This window comes from Marmota marmota, unplaced genomic scaffold (genome assembly GCF_001458135.2).
Source record: "Marmota marmota marmota unplaced genomic scaffold, marMar, whole genome shotgun sequence".
Taxonomy (NCBI): domain Eukaryota; kingdom Metazoa; phylum Chordata; class Mammalia; order Rodentia; family Sciuridae; genus Marmota; species Marmota marmota.
The window spans coordinates 13,651,036-13,661,101 of NW_025999913.1; the positions used below are offsets into that span (position 1 = coordinate 13,651,036).

The 10,066-nt window shown below is 44.5% G+C and overlaps 1 long non-coding RNA gene across 1 annotated transcript; it reads left to right on the forward strand.

Annotated features, from left to right (window-relative positions):
- The first annotated feature begins 2,173 nt into the window (after positions 1-2,173).
- Positions 2,174-6,953, forward strand: LOC107149422. Its single transcript, XR_001504396.2, has 3 exons — positions 2,174-2,348; positions 5,836-6,045; positions 6,722-6,953. It is a non-coding gene; the product is annotated as an uncharacterized LOC107149422 (long non-coding RNA).
- The last annotated feature ends 3,113 nt before the right edge of the window (positions 6,954-10,066 follow it).

The window sequence follows — 10,066 nt, forward strand, 5'->3', positions numbered from 1 at the left end:
CTGGAGTCGGGTTCAGACCAGTTGATACTTAAGAAGGAGAAGCCACTCCTGGGCAAGTGGGGCACTACCTCTTTGCTCCATAGATGTTGGTATCTGCAAATGTTCCTCTACCAATTCCATCAATGCATCTGTTGTATCGAGAGTTCCAACATGTCAAGAGCTGAGTCCTGTGGGGAACTCTTTTATAATGAAAAACAACCCCCCATCTCAAAAGGAGGCTTTTTGGGGGGAGGGTACAAGATATTGAACTCAGGGGCACTCGACCACTGAGCCACATCCCCAGCCCTCCTTTGTATTTTATTTAGAGACAGGGTCTCACTGAGTTGCTTAGCACCTTGCTGCCTGGCTTTGAACCTGTGGTCCTCCTGTCTCAGCCTCCCGTGCTGCTGGGATTACAGACATGTGCCACTGCGTCCTGCCAAAAAGAGGTTCTGATCTGGTTTCCTTTAAGTTATTTTTTAATAGCCAGATATGTGCTTATTTTTTAGCCTTTTCAAACAATGAGCTTTTGAAATGATTTTTGTTTTCTAATTCATTAATTTGAAATTGATATTTATTAAAGTTTTTCCTTCTACTTTTTACAGTTTTTTAAAAATTGCTCCCCCCCCCACTTGGGTTGTACGCATCACTTATTTTCATTATTCCTCGTTTAATTATAAAAGCATTTGAAGCCAGGCACAGTGGCGCACACCTGAAATCTAGTGGCTTGGGAGGCTGAGACAGGAGGACTGCCAGTTCAATGTCAGCCTCAGCAAGAGCCAAGCACTAAGCAGCTCAGTGAGACCCTGTCTCTAAATAAACTACAAAATAGGGCTGGGGATGTGGCTCAGTGGTTGAGTGTCCCAAGTGCAATCCCTGGAACCAAAAATAAATGAATAAATAAATAAAAGCATTTAAAACTATAACATCTCCTTCCAATATAACTTTGTTAGCCTCCTGTAAATTTTAATAAATAATGTCATGGCTGTATTTTCTACAAAATAGGCAATCATTGTATTCGTGTCTATTTTTACTCAATAAATAGTTTTGGTTACACAAGCTTTGGTTTCCAAGCATATTTTTTTTCTTTAAAAATATGACAGATTTCAAAATTTGTTTTTGCCTTGGGTCACATTGTTTGTATAAGCTTTACTTTGGAGAATTTACTGAAAACTTATTCGTAGAGAAAAACAGAAAATATTTCATAAGTATTTTCTCTGAGGGGTATAAATTTTGATAGATAAAAAATAAATGTTGCTTATTAACGCTCATTCTATTCTATCTTTGTGTATCACTTTATCTGCATGGAAAGAAGGTATTTTTTTCTTAGAAAGTTGTTTATCTACCCCTAGGCTCCCCATTTTATCAATTTCTCTGTATTTCTAGTATCTCATATTATGTGGTTTAAAGTTATTTCAATCAAAATGAGATCGACATTATAACATGTTGTTAATAGATTCTGTTAGTATGAATTTGGATGATAAAGTAGAATCACCCAATAGAATTGATAAGCAAGGTTTTCTTTCTTTTTAAGGGTCCAACTTTCTTCGGAGAACATGCTTACTGGAATCATGCGAGACCTGTCCTCTCTGTCGTTGAGGCTCAGGAAACCCACTTTATCGTTTGGGCTCCGAGTTCATCTGGTGGTTCCTCTGTAGGTCTAAATAGCACGCAGGTGCCACCTTCTTGATGGGGAAATTCATTTTGGTATCAGGACGGCGCCACTTGATTGGCAGCCGTTAGTCCTGTGAACTGAGCTCTCCCCTGCAGTCCCTCCCCTGCCCTCCCCTCCTCCTCCTCCCAATGATGTCCCCTTGTTCCTTTCGTTCCTTTCTGGTCTTTCCATGGATTATAGAAGACGTATCCCTTGACTCCCCCCAAACATAGCTGTTAGCATCCCTGTCCTTCCTTCTACCTCCTGTCCCATCCTTTCCTTGTTTTAGTTCATACAACTATCAGTTAATCATACTTTGACTTTTTTTTTTTTTTTGCAAAAAAGAACAATAGGGAGTATCAGTGTTTCGTGCATAGTAAATGCTCACTAAAGGTTTGTGGTTGGTGGTGTTTTGTTATTACCAACAGGGCTGCGAAAATGCTCTGCAGGGCACTGTAAGGGCGGAGTGATATGATCCTGCATTTGTCCAGCCCCACAGCATGAGGATCATCAAAGAGGAGCTGTGATGTGGACCGTGGACTTTGAATTGTCATAAACGCAGCACTCTGGTGCGCTACGTTGATAACCGTGTTGGCTGTGCACGTGTGAGGGCAGGAGCATTCAGGAAGCCTCTGTGCCTTCCTTTCAGTTGTAGCCAAGAACTCTGTCCCTAGAGCCACGTCCTCCTGACTTGGACCTGCCTGTCACTCTCTGTGTAAGTTATGTAACCTCCTTGAGCTTCTCCTCGAGCTGAGCCACCAGGGAATGAATGGGTCCTCGAGCTGCAGCCTCTCAAGGCCATGATTTCCCCTGTAAGGTGACAGTGCTCTTGCTAATTGACCTTGATCTTCCCTTTTCGTGACTTTCTTTGGAAGATTATTTATTTATTTTTGCCCCCATTCAGCTTCTGCGAGGGAAGAGGGGAGGCGGAGAGGGCGCCTGCCTTCTGTGCCCTTCAGCCAGGCCCCGGCCTCAAGTCCCGGCCTCACTCCCCGCCTCCCTTGCTGTCCAGTTAACCCCTGCCATCGCCCCTGTGCCTTTGTACGTGTGTGCCGTGGCCACTCTGCTCCGTGGCACCTGTCCATCAGGGGTTTTATTTCTTCATTTTCGTGGCTCTTTCTCTGTGGTGGATCGGATCAGCTCTTTGAAAATTCACATCATATTCAATATTCATTCCTTGAGTTCAGATCATCTATTGATTTTGCAATGTTTGTATAGAATTTTTTTTTTGTACCTAGCGGTGCTTTTCCACCGAGCTACATCCCCAGCCCTTTTATTTTATAATTTGAGACAAGATCTTGCTAAATGGCTGAAGCTGGTCTCTGACTTTTAATCCTCCTGCCTTGGCCTCCTGGTGTGGGTCACCGGTCCAGCTTACATAGAGAGCTTTTGATATTTCCACTGCAGCATTTTCCTTGAGCACGAACATTCCGAAACACGTCTGACTTCAAGGTGCTCTTTCTCTGCCTTTGGTAGAACAATGGGATTTTGTGGTTTTCCATTTACAAATCCTAGATTTGGGGTTCCTTGGGGAGCTGGTCTAACCTCCCACGGAATCCTTCCACGGCAGCTCTGTCCTCATTATTTCTCTGGTCCCTGCCTTCTCGGGAAGTGCTGTAGCCATGATCGTCTCACAGTCCACAGAGCTGGGGATCTCTGTGGGCTGGCAGTTGGAATTAGTTCCAAACCCCCTGAGTGTCCCAGAACAGAACTCTTCTCAGCGGATGCCTGGCATGATATTGGTATCAGACAAACGTCCTGTCTTCAAGAGATTTTTTATTTCCTGGCAGGTGGCTCTCGGGTCTTTGGGCTCTATGGGCTTTCTGGTTCTTGATTTGGTGAGGTTGGGCAGGTGAGATGTGTTGGAGTTACTTTTGGGTTGAAGGCTTCGGTGTGATGTGGAGGATTCAGTGCCTGAAGATGGAGGCCCAGAATCTGCAGCTCACAGCTTTACAAAATGGGACTTCTGTTGAGAGCCACAGCCCAAGGGGCCCCAGCAAACTTCCAGCTGCCAGCTGATGATTGGCTCACAGCGGCCCCAACAAACTTCTAGCTGCCAACTGATTGGCTCCTCTGGGGACCCAGCCAATCGGCCTCAAGAGCAGGAGGAGTGGGGGGGTGGGGGTTGAGAGGCTTGTGGGAAGCCGGTGGTGGCAGTTGGGCTCTGAGGGTTTTTTCCTGAGGAGCTGTGTGGTGTGGCGTGTGTGTTCTAAAAATAAAGTTTGTTTCTTTTGACAAGTGGCTCCTGAATTGTGCCCAGCCAGACTGCGGCAGACTTCCTTTTAACAAACAGGGGCCGAGACATTGATGTTTTGAAAGAGGGAGAATGGTAGCCCTTATGAAGAAATAGTGGTGTGCACAAAGAACCATCACTGTCAAGGAGCAATGCAACAGCCACCAATGGCTAACCATGAAGGCACATTCTAGAAACCCCAGTCAAGGCTGGCAGCACCTTAAAAGAGAACCCAGACCGTCCCTTGGCATTCTTTCCAGTGTCCATGGAATTCTCCCATAATGGGTACACGTACCAGACAAGAATAGGGATCTCATGAGATCTTTTACAAGTAATATGTCATCTCAATAACTCATGCTTGCTGAGCACAGGGGTGCATGCCTGTAGTCCCAGGTGCTTGGGAGGCTGAGGCAGGAGGATGGTGAGTTCAACGCCAGCCTCAGCAACAGCGAGGCACTAAGCAACTCAGTGAGACCCTGTCTCTAAATAAAATACAAAATAGGGCTGGGATGTGGCTCAGTTGTCAAGTGCCCCTGAGTTCAATCTCAGGTACCAAAAAACAAAACAAAACAAAAACCACTCCTGCTTGCCTCAGAACCCTATTTTCCCCCCATAGTACTGGTACTAATACTGTTACCACTGTCGGCCGGTGAGGAGTCCTTGCTTCCCCAATGTTGAAGAATAACACCAGAGAAGCACGCTGAGGCAAGGTCAGAGTGGAAATTAGAAGTTTATTAAAGGACAGCAGAAAAGACTTCTCCCGGAGGAAGAAGGGGACCCAAGAGGTGGAATCCGTTGAAGGGCGAATGTGTTCCCCTTTTTATAGTTTTTGGTGATGGAATGTAGGTGGGAAGGGTTGGGACACAGGTGGGCCAAAGAAGTAATCTGGGCATTTCCGAGTCCAGTTTGCTGTTCATTAACATTTCTCTGGGATGGGCTATCTCCAAATCTGTTGGGGGCTGTTTCCTGGGCTTCATTAACATTCCGAGAGAGTTGCTCAGCTTTTCCTGAAATTCATTGTCAGCATGGCCTCCATTTTAGATCTCACTCGATATTAGACCCGATTGACCTAACTACACTGACTGCCTAATTTTAAATCTGGCTTCATTACTGCTACTAAGGGATAATATTTGGATGTCCACTGTGGACTCTGGCGTTGTCATTTAAAACAATATTGATCTCCATTGCAAGGTATACATTATCATTTTTTATGAGACAACTGAATCTCCCAAAGTTCTGATAACTTGATGGCAAGTACAGGGCCCAGATTGGAACCTGGGTTGAGGTCTGTGGAGGCAGATATCACAGCTGCCTTTTTCAGCTAGTAATGTGCATAATAGATGTTTAATAAATATTTGAGTGAATGAATGATGTTCATATTTGAATGCTATCCACTATCTTCTTTTTATTATTTCATGTTAGGATTAGTTAAGGATTTGGGCTGTGGCCTTCCTGGTTCTGTATAGCAGATATTCCAAAGGGGTCTGAGAGTTGGGGGATATTAGGTGAACTGGTCATTTTTAGTGAGCTGGAGGTCCTTGTACTAGTGGGCACTTGGCTATATAGGCTGGCGTAAAGTTATGTAAAGTAATGGCAGACCTATGGAGGTAAACTGTATTTGGTTAAGGGCGTTATCCTTTCATTTAACAGGTTTAATAAAGGAATCTTGAACACAGGAAGTAGAGTTCGAAGGGGGTCTATGTGAGGTCCACAGGAAGTCTGTCTATATTAAAAATGCATGCAAAGTTGTATTCTGTATGTATTTTATTTTTTTCTGGGGAGAAGGTCCATAATTTTTAGGAAGCTATAACACTAAAAAGATTAACAGTGTTCCACAGGAAAACTTATTTACATTCAGGTTCATAACTATTTCTATGTAAAGCTGGAATTAGAAGTATGCTTTTTGATGGTTAATAAAGGGACAAATTTCATTCTCTCCTAAAAATAATGGATTTAAATGTGATTTCAGGTGCAGTTAACATGTCTGAGCTGAGTCCTGGGACATTTATCTCTTACTAAAAAGCCCAAGTCACTCATTGCACGGAAACCCAAAGAGAATATTAATTAATTTCCAATTTACTTGGAGGCAAAATGGAAATAAGTGGTCTCTCTGACCGCCCAACCTGCCAGCTGCCCTGAATGCCTTTTCTTGTTTGTTCATGTTTTGGATCCAAACCAGGTAAATCAGAGTCTTCTAGAGGTTTTCTCTGAACACGTTTGGTAAGCATTTACCTGCCTCTGAAAATCTTCCCAGACCTGCCTGCCCAATTATGGCAATCAAAGCCCGCGGCTGCTACCAGTTTGCCTCTGCTTTGATCTGTGCCATGTATGACAGTGTGTTTTTTGGCTTCTCTAAAGCAGCGTGCCAATTAGATCCAAATGTGTCAGAGAGACTCAGAAAAAGTCCCAGTGGCCAAGTTTTCAGTAGTGGCTACTACTGACCGAGGCCTCTTGCATTCCATTCATTTAGAAATGGAAACCTACTCTCCTCTTTCATCCTGGGCTGGGGCTTTGAGGTAAATGAGAGGAGAAATTCCCCAACACAATCATATCTCTTCTCATCTCAATTTTTGTTTTCTTTTTCACATAGGAGAGACTCTGAGTGTTAGGAGGTTGGATTCTCCAGCTGGGACTTGTGCTTGGGTAGAGAAGGAAGAAAGAAACGAACAGAAAGCCCCATTTATGGAAAACAGTTCTGCACCTGTCACTGGAACAGGGGTCCCTCACCTTCTGAATATAGCCCCCATTGCTCTAAGGCTTATTTAAAGAAAAAAAAAAACTGTTTTTTTCTCCCTTATCCCCCTCACCCTCCCTAACAAGATTAGGGAGACAGTGTTATTTTTTTCTTCCCCTAGTTAATTGCTCTGGAACACACCCACCATAGGAAGGAGATGCCTGCTGAGGATCTGGAAGTGAATACCTCCCAAATTAACAAGTGAATCCTAACACACCACCAGGGTGCCCTGGGGCCCCCTACCAGAGCACACCTGCAAGGTAAACCTGGAAGACTTCCTTTAAACCCCGCCCCCTGACCCTCCAGATGGGGAGAGTCACAGTCACAGTCCCCTGTGTTTCAATAAACCTTCTTTTTCCATTTTCTCAAAAACCGTGTCCTCATTATTAAATTGGCATTGATTGGTATTGGGGACAGGGACCGAGCTTTTGGTTACACAACTGTGTTAGATGTTTTTACTGCTTCTGTAGCGTGCTCACTGTAAGTGTGTGAATGCTAGCAGGCTCTGTGGGCTCCAATAGTCTGTGCTGTTTGTAGGGCACTGAACAATAATGTTAGTGACTATAGTGTTAATTCCTCCGGTGCCATCAGGGAGTCAGGGAAACCTTGAGTGCACAATGGGAACGGACCTGAATACATCGCAATCTATTCACACTAGAAGCTTACCTGAGAGTCACCAGAGGAAAACGACAGGGGACCTCATTTCTAGATGTCAATCTTTGCATTAATATTCAGAAATGGGCTTGTTTTAAAATCTTACTCCTGGGCTCTGGTTTCTTGAAATCGAGCTGTGCTCTGGGAAGTAACCTGCATGGGGGAAGGGATTGAGAAAAGAAGAGAAACAAACCTCACCTCTTTGTTCCAGGCACAGTGTCTGCCCTTGGATTGTCATTGACACCAGTGGGGGTGGGGGGTGGGGTTTGCCCATCTTTCAAAGAGGATCTGGACAATGATTCTTGGGGACAATGATTCATTGGTACCCACTTGTGGTACCAATGAATTCTAGAAATTCACAATGCATTTATTTGAATTTACATTTGATTTTGTTCTTTCTACCCGTGCCTATTTTCGAAGGATGTACTTTGATATTTGGATGGCTTTACACCAAAGTCGGTGGAGCCCGCTGGAGCCCCACCCTTCAGAGAAGGGAGGTTTATTCTTACCAGAACTTTCAGCTGTAGTGTGCATGGCTTAGAGCAGAGGTTGGCACACCTTTTCTTAAATGTTAAATAATGAATATTTTAGGCCTTTTTGGGCCACATGGTCTCTGTGGAACCTACTCTGCTTTGCTGTGTCCTATGAAAGCAGACACAGGCAATGTGTAAATGAATGGGTGTGGTTTTAGTTCCAATAAAACTTTATTTTATTGAAGGCCAGATTTGATTTGGCCTGTGAGTGTGCAGCTTGACATACCCTAGCCTAGAGATGTGCTGTGTTTTTCCATGTGTATGACACCTATAGCCAAGCACATAGTAGGTGTTCAGTATGTTTAAAAAAAATTTGTTGTTGTTGTTTTAGTTGTAGATGGGCACAATACCTTCGTTTTATTTATTAATCTTTATGTGGTACTAAGGATCGAACCCAGTGCCTTACACATTGGAGACAAGTGCTCTGCTACTGAGCTACAACCCCACCCCCTTCAGTATGTTTTTAAATGACTGAATGCATATCTACAGTAATAGCAAAGCACTTCCAGAATATTACAAAACAACAACAACAACAAACTATGTTATAAATGAAGAATCAAGTTGGAATAGACTCAATTTATACATAGAAGAAAGTGAAAAACTTGGGCCCCAAGAAGTCACAGGCAGATTTCTACGTAGAATTCAAACTTACTGATTCTATTCCATGCTGTGTTTACTAAGCTTCCTTGGTTTAAATGACTTTATCACTTATTCTAGGGGAAGCCGCTTCTTTCAAAGACAATGATATCAATATATCTTGTGCCAGATAAGGTTCTCTGGCTGGATACAGTGCACATGCTCCTGGTGGGAGACTCAAGGAGGAGGATTACAAGTTCAAGGCCAGCATCAGCAATTTAGTAAGACACTATCTTAAAATAAAGCAAAAAAGGGACGTGGTGGAGCACTTGCCTAGCATATGGGAGACCTTGGGTTCAATCTCTAGTATCAAAAAAAAAAAAAAAAAAGCAGATAAGGTTCTCTGTTGCATCAGAAAACCAATTCAAACAATACAGGAAATTTGTTAACTGATGAGAAAAAGGAAAAGTCTAGCTGTAGAGTAGGCTTCACTTAAAGTGACAGAGGACCCAGTTACTCTTGTTCTCTCTGCCACTTGAATACCTTGCTGGACGACCTTGAAGGTTTTCTGGCTTGGGGATGGTGGAGTACGGAAAATGAACTCTTCTTCAAACTGAGGCTGACATTGACTGATGGGAGAACCGAGCAGAGAGGAGAATGGCGAGGGTTGGGGAGTTAGGTCCATGGTCCCGCACCTGCTGAGCATGTGTGAGCCCTGGATTCTGTCTCCAGTGCCACACATGCACAGAAATTGGACTGCGTCTTTCTCAACCTCTCTCCGTGGAGATGAGGAAGCAGGATGAAATTAGCAAGTCAAATGAAGATTTGGTAGTTCTGAAAACCCAGAACAAGCAAGAGGGTAGGCTCAGTCTAGGGAGAGCAGCGCCTTGGAGGTGTGCCAGGGTCTGGCATTTCCGCTTGGGAGGGGTTGAGCACTCAGGTAGAGAAGGACCAAGTCCTGAGGTCACTCAAGGGAGTCAGCTGTGAGCTCTGGGAGGAATGATGTATGGCGGGAAAGTTTTGATCAAGGAGGTGATGATATCAGAAGTAAATATCAGAAAAATTTTGCCGAATGCTTTAGGGGGAGGAGATTGGGGGAGGTAATGAACCTGATCCAATAGTAAAGACCTGAGAGCGGTGGGAGGGGAGGAGAGGGGAAGGAGTAGAGGAGCCGTTGAGTGGAGTAAACCCGGACGTGGAGAGAAGCCAGGCAGCCAGGAGGACTGAGGGCTTCAGCAGCACGTTCGTCCCTCAGCCTGATGGACACACAGACAGACCCCTGAGTTTGCTTTTGAGCCATATACATGGAGTCTGCTGCTGAATCTTCTGCACTTTTCAAGATGCGTGGATGAGGAAAAGACAAATAGAAGTGACAGTCCCCAGACAGTGTCCCAGTTGCTCAAGTCAGGGTGGAGTCTATGCAAAGGTCTGTAACTAGTGTACACCCTGGGTCCCATTGCCTCTGAGGAGACGGGTGAACCCTGGCCTGATGGAATTCAGCTGGACCCACAGAGCCCCTGGGCTACCCAGCCTTTTCCAATCCACTGGGTGGAAACCATATTGGAGGGACACTGTCTTCTCTGTCTAATTCCCTTTTGCTTCTCTGGCTAATGGGAGATATTCTGAAACAGCCCTGGAGGGGAGAAGATGCCTGTCTTTTGCTTTTGCAAGAATCCTGGCAGGGAAGGGGGGTGTCATAATAT